Source organism: Phyllobates terribilis, unplaced genomic scaffold, assembly GCF_046119375.1.
Source record: "Phyllobates terribilis strain yellow unplaced genomic scaffold, ASM4611937v1 Scaffold_1__5_contigs__length_1240528914, whole genome shotgun sequence".
Classification (NCBI taxonomy): Eukaryota; Metazoa; Chordata; class Amphibia; order Anura; family Dendrobatidae; genus Phyllobates; species Phyllobates terribilis.
This window is the reverse complement of record NW_027362761.1, coordinates 523,707,666-523,729,851: the sequence shown is the minus strand read 5'-3', so window position 1 is coordinate 523,729,851 and position 22,186 is coordinate 523,707,666.

Sequence of the window (22,186 nt, the reverse complement as noted above, 5' to 3'; positions counted from 1 at the left end):
GCCAATCTCAAATTTGAGCTGTTTTGGGCGGTGTTCGAGCCATTTGACGAACTCGAACGATTTGCAAAAAATTTGGCTGTTCGAGGTTATGCTCGATAACTGTTTGAGCACCAAAAGCGTAACTGGATTTTTTCACAGTAATACTGTTAATCAATGTTAATAGACAGTTTCAGTGTAGAGTGGGCGGGGAGAGGGGCAGGGGATGGTTTTCTGCAGAAATAATGCCGATCTCCATTTTTTTTTTCTTTCCCGCATTTACAGTGGGGCGGTGCAGTCTGTCAGCCTATCAGCAGCGCACACACGCAGCGAAGTGCTTTTTTTTCACAAAAGCAACGGTATGTGTCATTGGCTGTGTATGTCACATGTCCTTGCCTTGTAAGACCCAGCCATTTTCCCCGTCGCCACCATTTTCTCACTGCTGCAGCTGAGTGTTAGACGGCACCACTGCTCCTGTGGGCACTATACAGTATAACTGTGTGAATTGCGAGCGAATTTCCAGTTACATAGAGAGATAGGTTTAGGGAGTAGGGACTAGTTTTAATTGCAGCCCTTTTGAAGGCTAGGTTACAGCAGTTCATAGCACTTTTTCCCAGGCAGGTCTGTGCCAGTGCTGTGCAAGTGTTTTTCACAGCATTTGGCGAAAAGTAGCTCAGCCAATCCTTTTGGGCCTGTAGCAGTGTCTGTTAGTCATTGGAGTAGCCTATCTGTGTTGCAAGCTACACCACCTGTGTATCTAATGGCAATTTTTTACTGCATCTAAGCCAGCCAATCCTTTTGGGCCTGTAGCAGTGTCTGGTAGTCAGTGGAGTAGCCCATCTGAGGCAAGCTACACCACCTGTGTATCTAATACCAATTTTTTACTGCATCTAACCCAGTAAATCATTTTGGGCATAGTAGCGGTGTCTCGTAGTCAGCGGAGTAGCCCACCTGTGAAGGAAGCTACACCGCCTGTGTATCTAATTCTAATTTTTTACTGCATCTAACCCAGGAAATCCTTTTGGGCCTAATAGCAGTGTCTGGTAGTCAGTGGAGTACACCATCTGAAGCAAGCTACACCAACTGTGTATCTAATAACAATTTTTTACTGCATCTAACCCAGTAAATCCTTTTGGGTATAGTACCAGTGTCTTGTAGTCAGCGGAGTAGCCCACCTGTGAAGGAAGCTATACCACCTGTGTTTCTAATTCTAATTTTTTACTGCATCTAACCCAGGAAATCTTTTTGGGCCTAGTAGCAGTGTCTGGTAGTCAGAAGAGTAGCCCACCTGTGAAGGAAGCTACACCGCCTGTGTATCTAATTCTAATTTTTTACTGCATCTAACCCAGGAAATCTTTTTGGGCCTAGTAGCAGTGTCTGGTAGTCAGCGGAGTAGCCCACCTGTGAGGGAAGCTATACTGCCTGTGTATCTAATTCAAATTTTTTACAGCATCTAACCAAGGAAATCTTTTTGGACCTAGTAGCAGTGTCTCGTAGTCAGCGGAGTAGCCCACCTATGAAGGAAGCTGCACCGCCTGTGTATCTAATTCTAATTTTTTTACTGCATCTAACCCAGGAAATCTTTTTGGGCCTAGTAGCAGTGTCTGGTAGCCAGCGGAGTAGCACACCTGTGAAGGAAGCTACACCGCCTGTGTATCTAATTCTAATTTTTTACTGCATCTAACCCAGGAAATTCTTTGGGCCTAGTAGCAGTGTCTGGTAGTCAGTGGAGTAGCCCATCTGAAGCAAACTACACCACCTGTGCATCTAATAACAATTTTTTACTGCATCTAACCCAGTAAATCCTTTTGGGCATAGTAGCAGTGTCTGTTAGTCAGCGGAGTAGCCAACTTGTGAAGGAAGCTACACCGCCTGTGTATCTAATTCTAATTTTCTATGGCATCTAACCCAGGAAATCCTTTTGGGCTAGTAGCAGTGTCTGGTAGTCAGCGGAGTAGCCAACTTGTGAAGGAAGCTACACCGCTTGTGTATCTAATTCTAATTTTTTACTGCATCTAACCCAGGAAATCCTTTTGGGCTAGTAGCAGTGTCTGTTAGTCAGCGGAGTAGCCAACTTGTGAAGGAAGCTAAACCGCCTGTGTATCAAATTCTAATTTTTTCCTGCATCTAACCCAGGAAATCCTTTTGGGCTAGTAGCAGTGTCTGTTAGTCAGCGGAGTAGCCAACTTGTGAAGGAAGCTACACCGCCTGTGTATCTAATTGTAATTTTTTACTGCATCTAACCCAGGAAATCCTTTTGGGCCTAGTAGCAGTGTCTGTTATTCAGCGGAGTAGCCCACCTGTGAAGGAAGCTACACCGCCTGTGTATCTAATAAAATTGTTTTACTGCATCTAACCCAGCCAATCCTTTTGGGCTAGTATCACAGTTTGGCCACTCAGCTCTGCTCTGTTTCCATCCATTGTTTTTTGTGCAAACAACTACAGAGTTGCCAATTAGCTAACCACGAAAATGAGTGGCAAACGGCCTGCTGCTGGTTGAAAGGGGAATAGGCGTGTTGGAAAGGGAAAAAAAGGTTGTGTCCATGGGGTAGGTGGTAAAACAACAGTAACATCTGCAGAAGAAAGACCATCTTCCAGCCAAACTAAGATGTTTACTTCTTTTCGTGGACAATGTGATATGATCCCTTTCTTATGGACACGCCCATCGCTACAAATTCCAGATGAGGCACAAAAACAGCAGGTGCTTCAACGGATATCAAGTGCTCCTTCAAGTGGGCTTTCCTCCCCCTCAACTTCAACATCACAAATACTCCAGTCCTCAGAGGTGTCACCCCAATCGCACTTGCTTCCTCACAGCTCGCAAGTCTCCAGCTGCCCGTCTGAGTATGGGGTAACACAGATGCTTGAGTCTGCAGAGCTGTTTACTTATACTATAGCCTGGGAATCAGAGGTCTGCTCCAGAGCTTCTGTGAATCCAGACAAGGAAATGATCTGCACTGATGCCCAGAATGTTTAGGAGTCGGATCCAGGCCCAGATGAAGTTTCTGAGCATAATGTAGACCCTCGTTCCCAAACTGTAACTCCTGTTTTTGGAGACAATGAGGAAGAAGATGATGAGACTCAGATACCTGATTGGAGAGACAACTTGACTTTTCGGTCAGGGCAGGAAGAGGTTGGCTCTGAGGACGACGGGTGTGAGAACACACAGGGTGATGATGACGAGGTTGGAGATCCCACTTACTGTCAACCCACAGTCAGCCAGTCGACGAGGTCAGCAGAGGAGGTGGAGGAGGATGCTAGTGACAACGAGGTTAGGTTGCGCCTTCCTGGACAGAGACGGAGTACTGGAAGCACGTCAACAACTGCATCCTCAACCACAACTCGGCCTCTGACCTCAAGTCATGGTGGCTCTTCATGTCGCATGGGCTCTAAGCCTTGAATAGCCTGGGCATTTTTTGAGATCGCAAAGGATGACCGAACTCATGTTATCTGTAACATTTGTCACCAAAAGCTAAGTAGAGGCCAAAAAATCCATAGTTTGAGTACTTCATGCATGAACCGTCACATGGATATGAAGCATAAGTTGCAGTGGGAAGCTCACTGTGCTACAATGCGGCCTAGCGGGCCGGGCCAATCACCTTCTGCCCCATCTTGTGCAGTCATACATATTTTTGGACGCAGACCTGCCACCTCTTTACCCGCAACAGCCAGTGTGATTGGCAGCTCGTCAGTTCATTTGGAAGTAGAAACACCTGCTGGTGTTGAGCACTCTCTGACATTGAGAGCACCACCTTTGGATCAAGGCAACATAACATGTCCGCCTGCATCTTCCTCACAGACCGGCAGTTTGCCGGGGACCCCCTACTCAACCCCGTCTAAGCACAACAGCCAGCCCTCGGTGTCTCAGATGTGGACAAGTAAAAGACCATTTCCTCCTAGCCATGACAAAGCTAAGAGGTTTAATTTCACCATCTGCAAGCTCTTGGCTACAGAAATGCTGCCTTTCCGCCTGGTGGACACAGAGGATTTTTGAGACCTTATGTCCGTCGCAGTGCCTCAGTACCAGATGCCCAGTCGGCACTACTTCTCAAAGAAAGGTGAGCCTGCGCTACACCAGCATGTCACACACAACATCACCGCTTCTTTGAGAAACTCTGTGTGTGACAGGGTGCATTTCACCACAGACACTTGGACGAGTAGGCATGGACAGGGGCGTTACATGTCGCTGACTGGGCACTGGGTAACTATGGTGACAGCAGGACAAGGGGCTGCTGTCCAAGTCTTGCCGTCCCCACGAGTTGTGAGTCAGTCCTCTTTATCTAGAAGTTCCTCCACTGCTTCTGCCTCCTCAACCTCCTCTCGGTCCTCCACCTGCACCCAAAGCCTGTCTGGTAATGCCATCCGCTTTCTAACTGCGCAGAAGGAATCCTGCACACCTCCTTACTATGCTGGCAGCAGGGCTCAACGGCATCAGGCGGTGTTTACTTTGAAATGTCTGGAAAATGTGAGTCACACATCTGAGGAGTTGTGGTCAGCTCTGGAGACCGAGTTTCATGAATGGTTGTCTCCACTGAACCTGCAGCCAGGGAAGGCCGTGTGCGACAATGCTGCAAACCTGGGTGTGGCCCTTTGCCGGGGCAATGTCACACACGTGCCTTGTATGGCTAACGTGTTGAACCTGGTTGTCCAGAAATTTTTAGCCCACTATCCCGGACTAGATGGCCTTCTGCAGAGGGCGCGGCCGCTGTGTGCTCACTTCCGCCGTTCCCATCCCGCAGCTTAACGACTTACATCTCTACAGAAGTCGTTGAGCCTGCCAGTTCTCCGGCTGAATTGCGATGTGCCGACACGATGGAATTCAACTCTGCACATGTTGCAGCGACTGTGGCAGCACCGATGAGCCCTGGTGCAATACGTTATGATGTATAGCCTGGGCCAACGAGATCCAGAGGTGGGGCAAATCACGCTGCAGGAGTGGTCTCAGATCAGGGACCTATGCACCCTTCTGCACAGTTTTGAAATAGCGACAAAGATGTTTAGTGCTGACGATGCCATTATCAGCATGACTATTCCGGTCATTTACATGCTGGAGCACACTTTAAACAGTATTCGGAGTCAAGTGGTGGGACAAGAGGAGGGGGAGGAAGTACAGGAGGAGTCAAATGCGGAAGGGATAACATCTCCAAGGTCGAGACGGTCGGCAGCACCAAGATGGCAGGCATGGTAGAGTGGGGGAGAGGGATTAACGAGTGCGCATGGTAGCAGCCAAACTGTTTAGGAAGGTGCAGGAGCCAAGGAAAAAGTGGAGGACGAACTGGCGATGGGCATGGAAGACTCATCAGATGAGGGAGACCTTGATCACAATTCTGTTGTGCGAGGTTGGGGGGAGAGGGCAGAAGAAGGAAGCATGATCCTTACCTCGCCATTAACACAACAAGGACTTGGTCCTCCTGGATGTGCAAGACACGTGAGTGCCTTCTTGCTGCACTACCTGCAACATGACCCTCGGATTGTCAGAATTCGAAGTAATCCCGACTACTGGGTTGCCACACTCTTAGATCCCCGGTACAAAAGTAAATTTGCAAAAATAATTCCTGCCATAGAAAGGGATTCACGCATGCAGGAGTATCAGCAGAGGCTGTTACAGAATCTTACATGTGCTTTTCCACAAAACACCAGTGTTGCACGTAGTGAATCTCACAGTTCTAACTTGCCAACCGTGGGACTGTCGAGTCTTCATCACTCAAACGGTAACAGTAACCCCGTATCTGCTGGTAACAGCAATTTTGTGGAATCATTTCACCAATTTTTTAGACCATCCTTTGAAAGGCCACAGGAGACAAGAAGTCTGACACATAGTCAACGCCTAGAGAGGATGGTACAGGAGTACAGGAGTCTCCATCACGCCTTGGAGATCTTGTCATGCCCTGCAGCCAGCGTTCTCTCTGAACGTGTGTTCAGCGCTGCTGGTGGTGTGCTGACAGATAAGCGCACGCGGCTGTCCACTGAGAATATAGACCGACTCACGTTCATAAAGATGAACAAATCATGGATCCGCAAGGACTTTTCTACCCCTGTGTCATCCTGGGGAGACTAAAAGCTTGAGGATTTTGGAAAATCACCTCACCAAACATTTTAAGCAACTCTGGGGCAATTGATGCCACTTAAGTGGTGTCTGTGACACAATTTTTGGAAAAAATGGAGACTCTTTTTGGAGTCCCCTTGCTGTGTTTTACATGATGTTGGCATTGTCAATTCCAGGTGGGTCGGGTCGCCCCCCCCCTTTTAACCGTAAGAAACTGCATACACTATGGCTTGGGGTAACACAGATGGTTGAGTCTGCAGAACTGTTTACTCATACTATAGCCTGGGAATCAGAGGTCTGCTCCAAAGCTTCAGTGTCAAATAGTCAGCGTAGTAGCCCAGCTGTGAAGCAAGCTACACCGCCTGTGTATCTGATAACAATGTTTTACTTCATCTAACCCAGCCAATCATTTTGGGCTAGTAGCAATGTCTCGTAGTCAGCGGAGTAGCCCATCTGAAGCAAGCTACACCGCCTTTGTATCTAATGACAATTTTTAACTGCATCTAGCCCAGGCAATACTTTGGGCCTAGTAGCAGTGTCTGCTAGTCAGCGGAGTAGCCCAGCTGTTAAGCAAGCTGCACCGCCTGTAGATCTAATTACAAATTTTTAACTGCATCTAGCCCAGGCAATACTTTGGGCCTAAAAGCAGTGTCTGCTAGTCAGCGGAGTAGCCCAGCTGTTAAGCAAGCTACACCGCCTGTAGATTTAATTACAAATTTTTAACTGCATCTATCCCAGGCAATACTTTGGGCCTAGTAGCAGTGTCTGCTAGTCAGCGGAGTAGCCCAGCTGTTAAGCAAGCTACACCACCTGTGCTTTGGACACTTAATTTTTTCAAAGGAAATGCTTCGGGCCCCCGGGAAACTCAGTCAAGAGCATCGGGGAGGCGTCCCAAGGCAAAGGGGCTGGGACTGGCGGTAGCACTCCTTGCGACGGACCACCAAGCTCGATCCTTATAAAAGCTTTTTAACTGCAGCAGCTTTAGTGGACGCTACTGGAGCAGGAATTACCGCTGCTGCTGGCACCAGACTTGCCCTCCAATAGATCCTTGTAAAAGGATTTAAAGTGTACTCATTCAAATTACAGAGCCAATTTAAATGACAGAGGTTAGACCTGCCTCCACCGCGGGGGGTCTCGACCCACCAGCGGACAGGCACCAGTATTGGGAGAGGGGGGCTGGCCGTCAGGGTCCACCGTGGCTGTGGCACAAACCCGGCGACACGGAGGTAGCACGGGCAGGAGCGGCCTGGCCGTGTCGGCTTCGCAATCCAGCGTAGTCCCTCTGCCCGATCGCGCCCATAACCTCAAAGGGATGCGCAAGTGGCTTTTCTTCCCAGGTCTGTTCCCTGCCCAGCAGGAACGTGGGGGAGCTCAGGTCGGCCTTCCACCGTACTCCCTTACCTCCCTCGCCCTCTTTCCTTCTTCCATTCTCCATCTAATCCCTTGGCTCTGTGGTGTCCGCTCTCCCTCCAGCTTTCTCCTTCTCACAGGTGGACTACCGCGTGTATACACACTGTGGCGAATCTTTTGGGCCCAGGCATAAGAAGTTGTTGAGGTAATGGATAATATGTGCCCCCTTAGAAACGTCCATGACGACCCATTCGATGAAGCAACTAAACGCCTCAAATAGTGAGCAAGATATGGAGCACCCCATGGGCAAACAGCGATCTATATAGTATGCTCCTTCCCAGAAGCAGCCCAATAGGCGGACACTATTCGGAGGCACAGGTTGTAAGTAACCGGAACGCCCCCTCAATGTCTGTTTTGGCCATTAGGGTGCCCCTTCCCAACTTCTTGACCCACCTGATTGCCTTGTCAAAGGAGGTACAGTATATACTACTGTACTTGGTTCCGCGTCGATGTTGTCGTTTACTGACCTGCCCCTTGGATATGACAAATGGTGGATTAGTCCGAATGTATTGGGTTCCGTTTTTGGCACGACTCCCAACGGGGATACCACTACGTCTTGTAAGGAAAGTGTTCTGAATGGGACTGCCATTCTACCTAAAGATATTTCTTTTTTTAATTGTCTTGTCACGACGTCTGGGTGTTGGTAGGCTGAATTTAGATTTTTACTCCAGCCTTTCCTGATTTTAGAAAGGCATGACATGCCTATATCTGTGTCTCCTCCTCCTTTTACTCCTCCACCTCTTTTCTTTTCACATGACTATATGTACTTGTCACTTTTCCACGTGTTAGTTGTGTCTTCTGAGCAATTTGTCAGCTTTTGGAAACCTTTGAAGGTGTTTTCTATGTGTTTTCTATGAGTTTCTATGTGTTTTTGTTTGCCTGCCATTGGTTTTAACGGTGTTCGACGAACCGAACCCGAACACTACGGGGGTGGCTCAACACTATCCCTGTTACTATGGATTCCTCCCCTTTTTTCTATGTCTGATCATGAATTAATAAAAACTTATCTTTATTTTGATAATTTTGTGGATCGTTTTCCAAGCTTTTTTCTCTCGTTTGCTTCTATAATTGCTCTGCTTCGTAGATCCCCTATACACTGATACTGGTCCAATTTGGGTAATGATTTTGAATCTATTTGAAACTATTCTTGTCCGGATTGTGTTTCTCTATCTATTTCTCTATCATTTATGATTTACAGCTGTAAGACAGCCTCAACACATGCAGGGATTGCCTATTTGTTAGGGAATCCACGCTCTCTCATCACTAATCCTCAGGACCCCTTTTTCACGGCACTGAGGATTAAGTGTATAGTGCCCACAAGAGGGCAAAAATCCCCCCAAAAATATTGTTTTTAGTCTGTAAAAGTAGCAAAGCATAAAAACAACTATATAAATCTAGGATCATGTAATCATCCTAACTAGAAAAACAAAACGGTCTTATCACTTTTAGCTCACAGTGAACCACACACAAAAAAAGTGTGAACAGGCACACAAGTGTGAACGACCATAGATGTGCGCGCCTAAAAAGATGGATATCACCAGAACAGATGGAAAATGGAGTCCAAAGTGTTTCCATCTCTCTCATTACAGTGAGTGGTTCTGTTGGGGGGTTCGTCTAACCCTGACTTAAGTGTTCAGCATAGAACACAAAAATGTGACCTCAGCCTTATAATGGCAGCGATGAAAAAATATACCCCAAAATGTTAAATGTTGTCAATAAAAACCCTAACTTATCCCGCACAAACCTAGCCCCCACTCAGGCACGTCATTTGTCCCTGGAAATACAGGGGGTTCCCACTTTATTGGTTGAACAAAGACTCTGATAAAGCAACACTGCTCCCATCCCCTCGAATAAACTCCAATGAAATCTGTGCTTCCAAATCCAAATGCCCCCTCCATCACTGAGTCCCACTGTGCCTAAACCACAGTAAGTGGCCACATGTTTGGCACAGGCTGTGCACAATGTATGGAAACTAAAAAGTCAGATTTGCATTTCTCCAGAAAATAGCACGATGTGGATGTGTGGCGCCCCTGAGGGTTCAGTCGCCACAGAGGTACTGCATCTCACCCAGAGGTGTGGTATCTCACTCTCAGGTAAGGAAGGAGTATGGCTTGGGAACCTAACACCTGCATCCAACACATACCCGCAGTGGGGGTAGGGTGAGATTGCTCCTAAGGGAGAGCACAGTCCCTAGCTGGCGGGAGGGTCCTATGTAGTGGGTGTGGGTGGAGAAAGCAGCTTAGGGGAGTACATGACAAGGAGAGTATAAATAGGAAGCCATCTTAGAAAGACAGTTCAGTCAGTCAGAGGAGGAGAAGTGACAGGAGAAGAGGCTCTGTATGAGCTCTGCTCCGGAGGCGGGCCTAGCCTGTGAGGCCCAGGAATAAAGGAGAGAAGAGAGGAGTGGGAGCAGGAAGGCTCCAGGAACCGAAGGGACCCTAGGGGTACGGGCCGTGCAGAAGACCACGCGTACGCCCGCTGCTAGCAGGAGGTAGAGGGGTCAGGCCAGATAAGGGGAACCAGTCCCTCAACTAGCGGAGAAACAGCAAGGCTCAACTAGAAACTGGAGGCTGCAGGATTTCATGTCCTGTAGCCACAAGTCCATACCAGTCTCACTAAGAAGGTAGCCACATAGGACCTAGGGGACGGAACACACGTCGCCCGCCAAGGCCCGAGGGTACCGGATAGAAGTGCCACTGAGTGTGAGGTGCAGGGAGAAGGCCAGAGAAAGGACACACAGAAGGGGGTCCTGCTAAATACTCTGGAGCTATCTGGGGGTGGACTGAGCCCCTCACTGAGTATGCACAGCACGACGGAGGAGATTGCTCTGGTACCTGTAATCTGGACTGCAACAACTGTGAGTAAAGATCTTGGACTGCATCACACGGACTCTGTGTTCATTACTGACTCCCTGCACTACAACCACCATCATCCACCCACACTGCCCTGAAGCTACACTCTTCCTGTGGGGAGTAATAATACCCTTGCTGCAATACCACCAGCTTCAGAGGACTGTTCCGCAGCGGCGGCCCCCTTTAGCCGCACTCCACAGGTGGCGTAGTCGGACATTAAACACCTATACCTATAAATTCCCCTTGGATTGACCGCCCTGTGTCACGGACCGGGTCACCGCCACAGTGACTACAATCCCCCAGCATCTACAGGCCTGGCACCGGGTACCCCACGGCCCAGTGGGCGCGTCAATTTTGGCGTAGTCGGCAGGATATGCAACCAGCCCGTTATCACCAGGTATTGTGCGCCTAAAGACTGTTTTACTGTACTGAATCTGGCGCCCGCCCCAGAAGAACGGGCGCCATTATGTGCGAGTCAAAAGACAACAGTACTGAACCTCCCATCGTGGGCTGGGTCCCAGAATGGCGCCAAAAGCGGGGCTCGCCCCAAGCAGCAGTGATTATGTATGTGGATGTGTCCATCAACGTGGGGGGGGGGCTGCCCTTGGAAGTGACCGACAGAAGACTGCCCCACGGCCCAGGGGGCGCGTCAGATGTTACAAGATAGTTACTGCAGCCACAGATGAATTCATTGATGGGTGTAATTTCTACAATGGGGTCACTTTTGGGGTTTTTCTGCTGTTCTGGCACCTTCAAGGCTCCGCAAATGTCACCCGTAAACTATTCTAGGAAAAGCTGTGCTCCAAAAGCCAAATAGTGCTCCTGCCTTCTCAGCCCTGACGTCTGGCCTAAAAGTAGTTTCTGACGACATGTGGAGCATCACCGCATTAGGGAGAAATTGCACAATAAATTCTGGTGTCCACTTTCACCCATTAACCCTTGTACAACTGTCAATTTTACAATATATAAAAAAATTATTTTTTACCACTAAAATGTTATATTTCCAATCCCCAATGTTCTAAAATTGTGTGAGGCAGCTGTGGGTTCGAAATACACACTACACGCCCAGATAAATTCCATAAGCAGTGAAGTTTCCAATATGGGGTCACTTGTGGGGGTTTCTGTTTTTTTTGGCACCTTAGGGGCTTTGTAAATGCAAATGCACGTCTGGGTGGCTTCAGTCGCCGCTCAGTGTATATTTAGTGGCAGTTATAACCGCTTCCCCCTGACACTGATGGATAGCAGGCTCTAATGCTGAGCCAGTTGTTTGTCAGTGCTGGTCAAGGTTTCAGCCGCATCTCACTATGTACTGAGCAATGACTGAAGCCTCGCCTTTATGACTGAAAACCCAAGTCTGCAAGGAGGAATAAAGTTTATTTCCTTCAGACAGCCGGGTTCTCAGTAGGGCATCTTAAAAACACTATTGACCTACAGATTAACCCTTTCTGTAGGTTAATAGCGTTTTTTTACATGACAGGTAGTGTTGAGCAAGCTCTAAAATGCTCGGGTGCTCGAAGCTCGGGCCGAGCTCGCCGTGATACTCTGGTGCTCGACCCGAGCAACGAGCCCAATGTTAGTCTATGGGAGACCCGAGCATTTCTGTGGCGGCACCCCCGGCAGTCTTTTAAAAGCCTAACAAGTGCCCAAAACGATAGTGACAGTGCTCAAATGACATGGGGACAGCATGGGGATCGCTCCAGGAAGCATTTCTGACCCCCAGGTCACGGCTGTCAACAACATGGTCAGAGGTATTAAGCCACTTTTAAGGGCTCACAATAAAACTTTCAAAAACGAAACTGAAACTGCTTTCCTGTGAAATATGTTAAGGAAGTTCCTTTCCAGGGTAAAGACTTGTGTGTAAGGTAAAATAAATAACCCCCCAAAAAAATACTCCTCCACACCTTGGGCTATGTTCACAAGTAGCATTTTTTATGCGTTTTTGCACTTTTGTATTGCTTTCAACCGTTACAAATGCATTCGCCGGGAAATGTCATTTTAACATTTTACAACCTTATCTGGCCATGTGCTGTGTGACACATGCATACAGTGCTGAAAAGACATGGGAACAGCATGAGGAAAACCCCTGGAAGCATCTCTGACACCCAGGTCACTACCTAAAAGTGTGCCCATCAGAAGTCATCCTTGCCGCATCAGAAGATGCAGACTTGCAACTATCTCCGTGCAAGTCCTTGTCCCAGGGCAGTGTTCAATTGTACCTCCCTCATTCCTTGCAATGCAAGCGCAAATATGCAGCCCACCACCCACTCACCCACCCGCAGGCTGCAATACTATACTGCTAGCTTGCACTTGAAATGGGGCCTTTTAGTTTGGAGGAGGCTGAAGCTGGCCACTACCTCATGGCTGCTTCGGCAGCGAGGTATCCATACTCAGTCCCCAGCCGCCCGGTGGCCGAGTGTCCATGCTCGGTCCCCAGCTGCCAGGGGGCGGCCGGGTGTCCAAACTCGGTCCCCAGCCGCCCCGCGGCCGGGTGTCCACACTCGGTCCCCAGCTGCCTGGGGGCAGCCGGGTGTCCATAAACGGTCCCCAGCCGCCCCTATTTCTCCTGTCACCTTCCCCCACACTTTTCTTAGCCTGGCCTGCTTTATGACAGCATTGGACGAGCCCACCAGAGAACCAGACTCCTCCGGTGGGCCCTGGCTTCTCCATCAGGGGAGTTCAGAGTGCCAAGGTGAGGAGCATGATGATGATGATAGAAGTTAGCATCTGCTTTGTTTTCTTGGAAAGCAAGCGCATGTATGTAGTAGCGGCTAGGCCTGAGGTGGTCAGCGTTTTGGCGCATATCCTACCTCCTCCGAGGATTGCTGGATGTTTTCCTGCTACTATCTCAGTTCTATGACGCCCGTTAAAACAAAGCTTCAGGTAATAAATGATGGATGAGGTGGTGGCAAAGGAGAAAGAGCAGGAGGAACAGGGACTATTCACATCAATATCAGGCCAGTCAACCACAAATGTCTTGTAGGATATGTGTCTGTAACAAAAGGAGCGGTTCGGCTACACAGTTATAGGGCATACAGTGAGTGCAATGCCTACCAAAAATTTCGAGGCACTCCAATGCCCCTTGGAAATGACATGGAGGTCAGAGGGCCTTAACTATACCGTTTTTTCCATTTATAGCAACTGGGTCTCCTGTACACTGTTGGCCTAAGCAGTAAATGGAAGTCTTTCCAAAAATTATGAGGAACTGCAATGCCCCTTGAACAGACGTGGATTACAGCGCACTAAAAACCTTCTACCTATTATTGGGGAGTGGGTCTCCCTTAGTTTTCATCTTTGCATTGAAAAGCAAAAGCTGACTAAAATTAGGAGGAAATGCAATGCCCATTGGAAGAGTCGTGGAGGTTAGAGGTAATTAAAAACAACATTTCAATGCCCCTTGGAAGAGATGTGGAGTTCAGAGTGGCTTAAGAAGACGCTTTTAATGCCCCTTTGAAGAGACGTGGAGGTCACAGTAGCTTAACAAGACGGTTTTAATGCCCCTCGGAAGAGACGTGGAGGTCCCAGTAGCTTAACAAGATGGTTTGAATGCCCCTTGGAAGAGACGTGGAGGTCACAGTAGCTTAACAAGACGGTTTTAATGCCCCTTGGAAAAGTGGTGGCGGTCGCAGTAGCTTAACAAGACGGTTTTAATGCCCCTTGGAAAAGTGGTGGAGGTCACAGTAGCTTAACAAGACGGTTTTAATGCCCCTCGGAAAAGTGGTGGAGGTCGCAGTAGCTTAACAAGACGGTTTTAATGCCCCTTACAAGAGCCATACAGTACAGCATCTTAAAAACATTATTCCCATTATTGGGGAGTGGGTCTCCCATAGTCTTTGCTTATGCCTTCCAAGCAAAAGCTGCCAAAAATTAGGACGGAGGAACTTGCAATGCCCCTTACAAGAGCCATGCAGTACAGCATATTACAAACATTATTCCCATTATTGGGGAGTGGGTTTCCCATAGTCTTTGCTTATGCCTTCCAAGCAAAAGCTGACAAAAATAAGGACGGAGGAACTTTCAATAATGGCAACATGGACCACGGTCATCCTGGTGGTATAGTGGTGGAGGCTGAGGATAAGGAGAAGAGCAAAAAACAGCCGAAATGAGGAAGCGTATACCCATGTGTGGGTGTGAAGAGGTGCATGTGAACACACCTCCCGAAATAACACATTGGATTTGACTTTATGTTACTCTGCTGTCATTTGGTGGTGATGGGAAGTCTGGCCCAATCCAGCCCTTGTTCATTTTGATAAGGGTCAGCTTGTCAGCATTGTCAGTTGACAGACGAGTGCGCTTATCAGTTATAATTCCCCCAGCGGCACTAAAAACACACTCCGATAACACGCTAGCGGCAGGGCAGGCCAGGACCTCCAAGGCGTACAGAGCGAGTTCATTCCAAGTGTCGAGCTTGGATACCCAATAATTAAAAGGCACAGAGGAATCACGGAGGACGCTGGTACGGTCGGCAAGGTACTCCCTCACCATCTTTTGAAACTTTCCACTCCTTGTGAGAGTACCCTGCGCCTCAGGGTTTGTCCGAAGGGAGGGTCTGAGAAAACTGTCCCAGAACGTTGACAGTGTTCCCCTGCCTCTGCTCGATTGGAGTTGCATCTCGCTCGCATGTATGCCTTGGTTGGGCAACGAACTGTGACCTCTGCCGCTAGCGTGTTCAGATGGGAATTTTTTTAACAGTTCAGCAGCAAGGGCCTTCTGGTACTGTCCCATTTTTGTAGACCTCTCCACCTCAGGAATAAGAGAGTGAAAGTTCTCCTTGTAGCGGGGGTCTAAAAGTGTCACCAACCAGTAATGACTGTCACCCAACATTTTGACAATGCGCGGGTCACGGTTAAGGCAGCGTAACATAAAGTCAGCCATGCGTGCCAGACTGGTAACGGGCAAGACTTCCGTGTCCTCACCAAGATGATGACTGACCATGCTCTCCTCCTCCTCCTCCTCCCCCCTGTCCTCAGGCCACCCACGCTGAACCGACGGTATGACAGTTGTACAGGTACTACCGTCTACAGCGCATAATACAAGCTCCGGTTCTTCCTCCTCCTCCTCCTCTCCCTCATTGTCCCCCAATGCACATTGGGATGAGATGAGGCTGGCCTGTGTGTAATCGACCGCTATGGCTTCTTGATCCATCTCATCATACTCTGACTGCAATGCCTCCTCTTTAATTCTCTGCAGAGAGCGTTGCAAAAGACAGACAAGTGGAATGCTGATGCTAATGATGGCGTCATCGCCACTCACCATCTTGGTGGACTCCTCAAAGTTTGTCAAGATGGTCTATATGTCAGACATCCAGGTCCACTCCTGAGGTCTTATGTGTGGAGTCTGACCTGAATATCGACGGCCTTGTTGCAGCTGGTACTCCACAACTGCTCTCTTCTGCTCACAAATCCTTTGCAACATGTGGAGGGTAGAGTTCCAATGTGTGGGGACATCACACACCAGTCGGTGTGATGGAAGCTGCAAACGCTGCTGCAACATAACAAGGGCGGTGGAAGCTGTAGTCGACTTGCGAAAATGAGCTGACAGGCGGCGTACTTTGACGAGCAGATCTGGCAACTCGGGGTACAATTTAATAAACCGCTGAACCACGAGGTTAAGCACATGAGCCAGGCATGGTACGTGTGTGATCTCGCCTCGCCTCAGAGCCGCCACCAGGTTACGGCCATTGTCACACACGACCATGCCTGGATGTAGGTTCAGCGGTGTCAGCCACAGATCTGCCTGCTCTTTCACAGCTGTCCACAACTCACAAGCAGTGTGAGGTTTCTCACCTAAGCTTATGAGTTTCAGCACAGCCTGTTGCCGCTTGGCGGAGGCAGTACTGCAGTGCTTCCAGCTTGTAACTGATGTGGTGATATCTGAGATGGAGGCTGAACATAAGGAGGAGGAGGATGATGCGCAGGAGCTGTACACTGTGGGGGCTACTCTGACTGACATAGGGCCCGCAATCCTCGGTGTGGGGAGGATGTGTTCCGTCCCAATGTCCGACTGGGTCCCGGCTTCTACTATGTTTACCCAGTGTGCCGTCAGGGAGATGTCCCGTCCCTGGCCACAAGCACTTGTCCACGTGTCCGTTGTCAGGTGGACTCTCCCAGTAACTGCGTTGTTGAGGGCACGGCAGATGTTTTGGGACACGTGCTTGTGTAGTGCGGGGATGGCACACCAGGCAAAATAGTGTCGGCTGGGGACCGAGTACCGAGGGATGCCGCCGCCATAAGGTTGCGGAAGGATTCCGTCTCCACCAGCCTAAAAGGCAGCATTTCCAACGCAAGGAGTCGTGAAATGTGCGAATTTAGGACTGTGGCCTGTGGGACGTTAGCTGCGAATTTCCGCTTTCATTCAAAGGTCTGGGATATGGACAATTGAACGCTGCGGTTGGACGTGCACGTGGACGTTGATGCTGTTTCTTGAGAAACTGCCATAACAAGTGAAGACTGAGAGGAGGGGGCATCTTTGCATGCAGTATGGACAGGGGATTGCCTTGCACACACAACAGGGGGTTCTATTGCACGCACAACAGCGGAAGAAGCGGTGGTGACACCCGCTGACACTGGTCGTGGACCCTGGGGTTCGCCCCACAAAGTCGGGTGCTTTGCTGCCATGTGCCTGATCATGCTGGTGGTGGTCAGGCTGGTAGTTTTGTCACCCCTGCTGATGCTGGCATGGCAGGTGGTACAAATGGCCTTTTTGGGTTTATCAGCAGAATCTTTAAAAAAATTCCAGACTCTGGAAGACCTACAGGTTGTACTGGCATCGTCCCTCGTGTTGGTGTTACGGGGAAGTGTTGCCTGCCTTCTGTGTGCGGCCACCACACTGCTTCTTCCTGCCTGTTGGGGTACTCTGCCTCCCTCACCCTGTGTGATGCTGGCCTCGCTCTGCGTGTCCTCCTGCCACGTTGGGTCAGTTGCTAGATCATCCACCACCTCCTCCTCTTCCACTTGCGCACCATGATCGTCCTCCTCACTTCCTGGCAATTGTGTCTCGTCATCGTCCACCTCTTGTGACAAATTGCCAGCGTCGACTTCCTGTGGCCGTGGCTATTCAAATATTTGGGCATCGCTACATGGGATCTCCTCTTCCACCACTTCAAGCAGAGCAGGCGAGGGGCACAAATCTGGAAATGGACCAGTGAACAGCTCTTCAGTGTCCAAGTGTGGGATCACTTGCTGTCTGACGACACTCGGCATGGTGGGAGGAAGGAGCATCAGGGTGAGGAGGAGTATGCAGTCGAGACTCACGGCTACTAAGAGTTGACCGTGTGGAAGACAGACCGGAGGTGGTGGTGCCCAGGTAACTGGAAGTATTATCTACTATCCAATTAATAACCTGTTCACACTGATCAGTTCGCAATACTGGTGTTGTTCTGTGCTTCCCTAGTAATTCGGTCAAGAAGTGGGAGTGAGAAAATGTGGCTGTTGGCTGTGGCACATTTTCACCTTGGCCACGGCCCCGTCCTCTGCACGCACCATCACCAGAACGTCCAGTTCCACGTCCCTTGCCACGCGCCTTGCCCATTGTAAAGAAAGTAAAATAGCTTACACTCGCACTATCAATGGAAAAAGGGTAATAAAAAGTAGATTAGAACCGTGGAAGAGGAAAACCACAGTTCTATTTCTCTGGCCTACACCCGACTCTTTTAAACAATCTGAAAAATCAGGGAGACACTATTAGTTTTTTTTTACGCCAAAAAATGCCAAAAGCAGGATAATAGAGATTTTTTACCTTGGAACAGCAAAACCACTCTTATAATTTACTGGTGTATACCAGACTTTTTTAAATATATATATTTGCGGCTGAACAGTGAGCGACACACTCAAACTGTTTTTTTTAGCTACAAATGGCCAAAAAGTGGATAATACAGAGGTTTGAACCGTGGAACTGCAAAACCACACTGTTTCTCTGGCCTACACCAGACTATTTTCAACAGATATATTTGTGTCTGAAAAATCAGAGACACACTTTTTTTTTTGGGGGGGGGGGAGGGGGAAGCCAAAAGGTTAATAAGACGGGTATTTGTACAGTGTGAAGGAGGAAAAAAAATGAGGATTTAGATGAAAAAAAAAGGATTTTTCCTGGCCCCAGAGACCTGTAGCTAAGTCCAGCAATTTCAGCAACAGGAGCACACAGGACTGTAATGCAGCGTTTGCTGTTATAACCACTGCGTCTCCTATACAGCCTGCCTGCCTAGGATGGATATTAGTCCTGAGAAGGACTGTTTGTTTGATCTGGCAGCCTTTACAGACCCTACACTAACTATTTCACAGTATATATCTCTTCCTAAATCAGCAGCGCTGTCCCTACACTGTCTAATCCCAGCCGTCTGTGTCCAAGATGGCGGCGCCCGGTTTTAAATTCTCGAGGTGACGCTGTGCGGCCAGCCAATCAATATGCCCACAACCAACATGGCTGCGGCATTACAGTGACTGGCAGGCAATCTCTGCTTGTTCATTGGCTCTGTAAAGAGCGCCAAACATGCAGGGTGGAGACCCGAGCTCCCGCCCGAGTAACCCGGAAATGCTCGGTGCTCGCCGAACATCCCGAGTAGAGTGATGTTCAGGCGAGTACCGAGCAGTGTCGAGCATGTTCGCTCAACACTAATGACAGGTTTCCTTCAACCCCTTACCGAGTTCTGCTGTGCATGTGGAGACCAAACTATACCAAGCAGATAACTCATTCTATGTGATTTCAGACTTCTGAATCTTCACAGTGCACATCACATGCTGTGACGACTCTCCGGTGTTGGCTGTGACTGCAGGGGTTATGTGACTACAAGCATGTGATTTTCATACTTTCTGCCACATTTCGACTAGATATGTATTGAGTAGTGTTGAGCCACCCCCACAGTGTTCGGGTTCGGTTCGTCGAACACCGGCATGTCCGCCGAACGGTTTGTTGAACATCGTCGAATACCGTTAAAACCAAAGGCAGGCAAACAAAAACGCATAGGAACACATAGAAAACACATAGAAAACAACTTCAAAGGTGTCCAAAAGCTGACAAACTGCTCAAAAGACACAACTAACACTTGGGGGTGGGAGGAATACCATCGTGGCTGTGATGATCAGGTCCGGAAAAGGCAAGGGGTCCGGCATGAAGACCAGAGGGACCCCCGAGGCTACGGCCGCGGTAGCTCCTCCCCCCAGAGGTAGGCCGAGTACGAGCAGGGGTGCTGCAGCGGTGCACCTTGATTGGGGCACCAAGGTGGCGAAGGAGTCCACAGTCAGCTATGGCTCCCGCATTCATGCGCACCTCTGCGAGTATGAGGACGCCTCTAGGAAGCTAAAATCCCTCTGGGGGGAGTTGAGGGTAGCTCAGGAGAGGTCCGACAGGGTCTCTAGCAGCAAAAAGCCTGAGCTATCTGCCGCGGTCAGAAGGATAAAGAAAACCATCCAGGAGGTGGAGAGCCGGCGGTGTGTCATCCTGGGCGGCAGCGGGCCATTCAAAGAAAACCTTGAGAACGATGACCGGTTCAGGGCCATGGCCGGTGGATCTCTGGAGGGGTCACGGAACTCCAGCCAGGTGGTGGCGGTGGAGGATGATGAGGAGGTCGCGCCCTGCCCGCCATCTGGTGGCCTGGTAAGTGATCTCCAGGCATCGCATAGCGGGATAGCCCCTGAGCGGATGGCACTCCCGTCTGATTCTAGCCCTTCAGAGGGCAGCGGGAGCGAAGGGGAGGATGAGGATGGCGGTAGTAGCAGCAGTGAGGGGGGTTGCTTCGTCATGAAGCAGATCAGGCAGATCGAGTCCCCGGTACGTTTTTAAGAGCTGATGTTTGGGGAAGAGATCTGGGAGGATGAGGCAACCGGGAGTGGGACGAAGAGGAAGAAAGCAAAGAAAAAGAAAAAAACATCTGTGGCACATAAATTTGTGTTTGTCCCCCTCTCTGGGGCCCCCCAGTCCCGTTATGCGACACCCGCTACCCACCCCGGCTCGGGCTCTGTTGTGGGTCTTCAGCAAGGGAGCTGGGAGACTGTAGGCCATGGCACGCAGAGCGCTGCCTCTGTTTGTGGTAATGAAGGTGGCGTGTCGGATGTGTCTGACATGGAGCATGGCACGGATGGCGGCCCGGCGGCGGTCAAAATCTATGGTGGTGCTCAGGCTGGGTCCCTTGTGAGAGAGGGGGCTGGCCTGGCACCTGGTGTGCTTGCTGGAGTGCGGGGGGCGGCGACTGTAACTGCCGCTGCAACCCGCACTGCTGGCGGCACCCCGGCAGCCGGGGCCGCATCTTCGGCGGCGTGTGCTGGGAAGGTGTCTGGGTCCCCTACTCACGGATCCGTTAAAAATACTGGATCACCTTTGGGGACCCAGGCATCTGGCAATGCACCTGGTAAAGCAAAGAGTGCGGGGCCTGTGGCTCCGGCAGAGCAGGCTCGTAAAAAGAAGGTGGTGGGGCCCGCTCCCCTGGTGGGGTCCGCCGCCGGTGGCTGTGGGGGGTGCTGTGCCCATGGGAACTGGTGCTGCTGAGAGTAAACCCGTCTCCGGGTCGGCTCTGGGGGTCCCGGCGTGGCCAATCTCAGGGGCATGGCCCCATTGGTGTCCCCCGCCCATGTGCGAGTCGCCTCAGAGGGCCGCACTGTGCTGCTGTGGCGCCCCTGAGGGTTCGACCACCACAGGGATGCTGCACTTCTCTATTGGAGTGTAGTGTTCCTCCTCTGAGGTAAAACAGTGTGATGGTCAGGACCCCACCTCCACATCCAACACCACACTTCTCCCATCAGAGGGGGCTAGAATGCACTAGGTGCTGCCCCTCCTGGTAATCGGGAGACTGGGGAACCAATAGATAGGGGAACCATTTAGTGGGTGAGGGTGGTGGACTCACATTTTAGTGACACTGTAAATTTCATATTTAATACACAGCCATTTTGGCTCTTGGTTCTTTGACTGTTCCTTATCTCTCCTCCCTGAGCGTGGATCCTGTGGGGACCTGCAGAGGACGGGGACACGGCTCCTCATACCCCGGCCATGGGTCGAGGGGCAGGCTGCAGATAATGTATGTCTCAGCCCGGTTAAGGACCATGACCAAGAAGGTCCGGAGCTTAAGAGTGTAGCTCCACCTCAAATGGATCCCAGGGAGGATGCAGACGGAGCGGTGTACGCCACCTGTCCTTGCCAACCTGATCTATTCAGAGGGATTCCGGCTGCAAGAGGGGTACCGGCCCCCGACACCTGACCTTGCTACTCCACGTCCTGGTCGGGAAAGCCCGGTAGGCCCTGAGGATCCCACCGGGTATCGGAAGGAGCGGAGCTGCCACCCGTACCCTTTTTCTGAGAGAAGTTCAGAGGGAGACCCGGCCTATCTACACACACACAGACAGGAAAGGACCCGGTCTGAAGTCTAGGAACACTCTGGTGCGGGGTCCTGATTGAACGCTGGACTTACTCGGAGGTTGTCGGACCCCCCCTGCCCGTCTCTGGTGACCGCAGAACTCCGCAAGGAGTAGGGAGAAGCCTTGCAGCTGTACTCTTCAATGTGAGTAAAAACCCTGGAAGTTAACCCCTATGGCCTCCGGACTCTTTATTCTGCATTACACCGCACTACGCAGCACAAGACCTCCTAGACTACTACCCCCTCCATCCTGTCCCTCTGCCCTGAGGCCCTGCTCCGCCTGTGGGGAGTAGTAACAACGACGGCTGCCATAACACCATGCCTCAGCGGACTGCAGCAGCGCTGGTGGCCTTCACCAGGTGCCACAGGTGGCGTAGTCGAGATCAGCCACTCAACTCGGATAAGCTCGTACCATCTCTTTTGTTTTAGTGTGACGACCCTGGGCACGGAGCGGGTCTGGGCCACGGCTGCACCCCATCTCTACATCACAGGACCCGACTCCGAGTCCCCCATCTCCCAGGGTAGGGCTTACAGAAGGCGCGCGTGAGTCACACACTGCCAGGT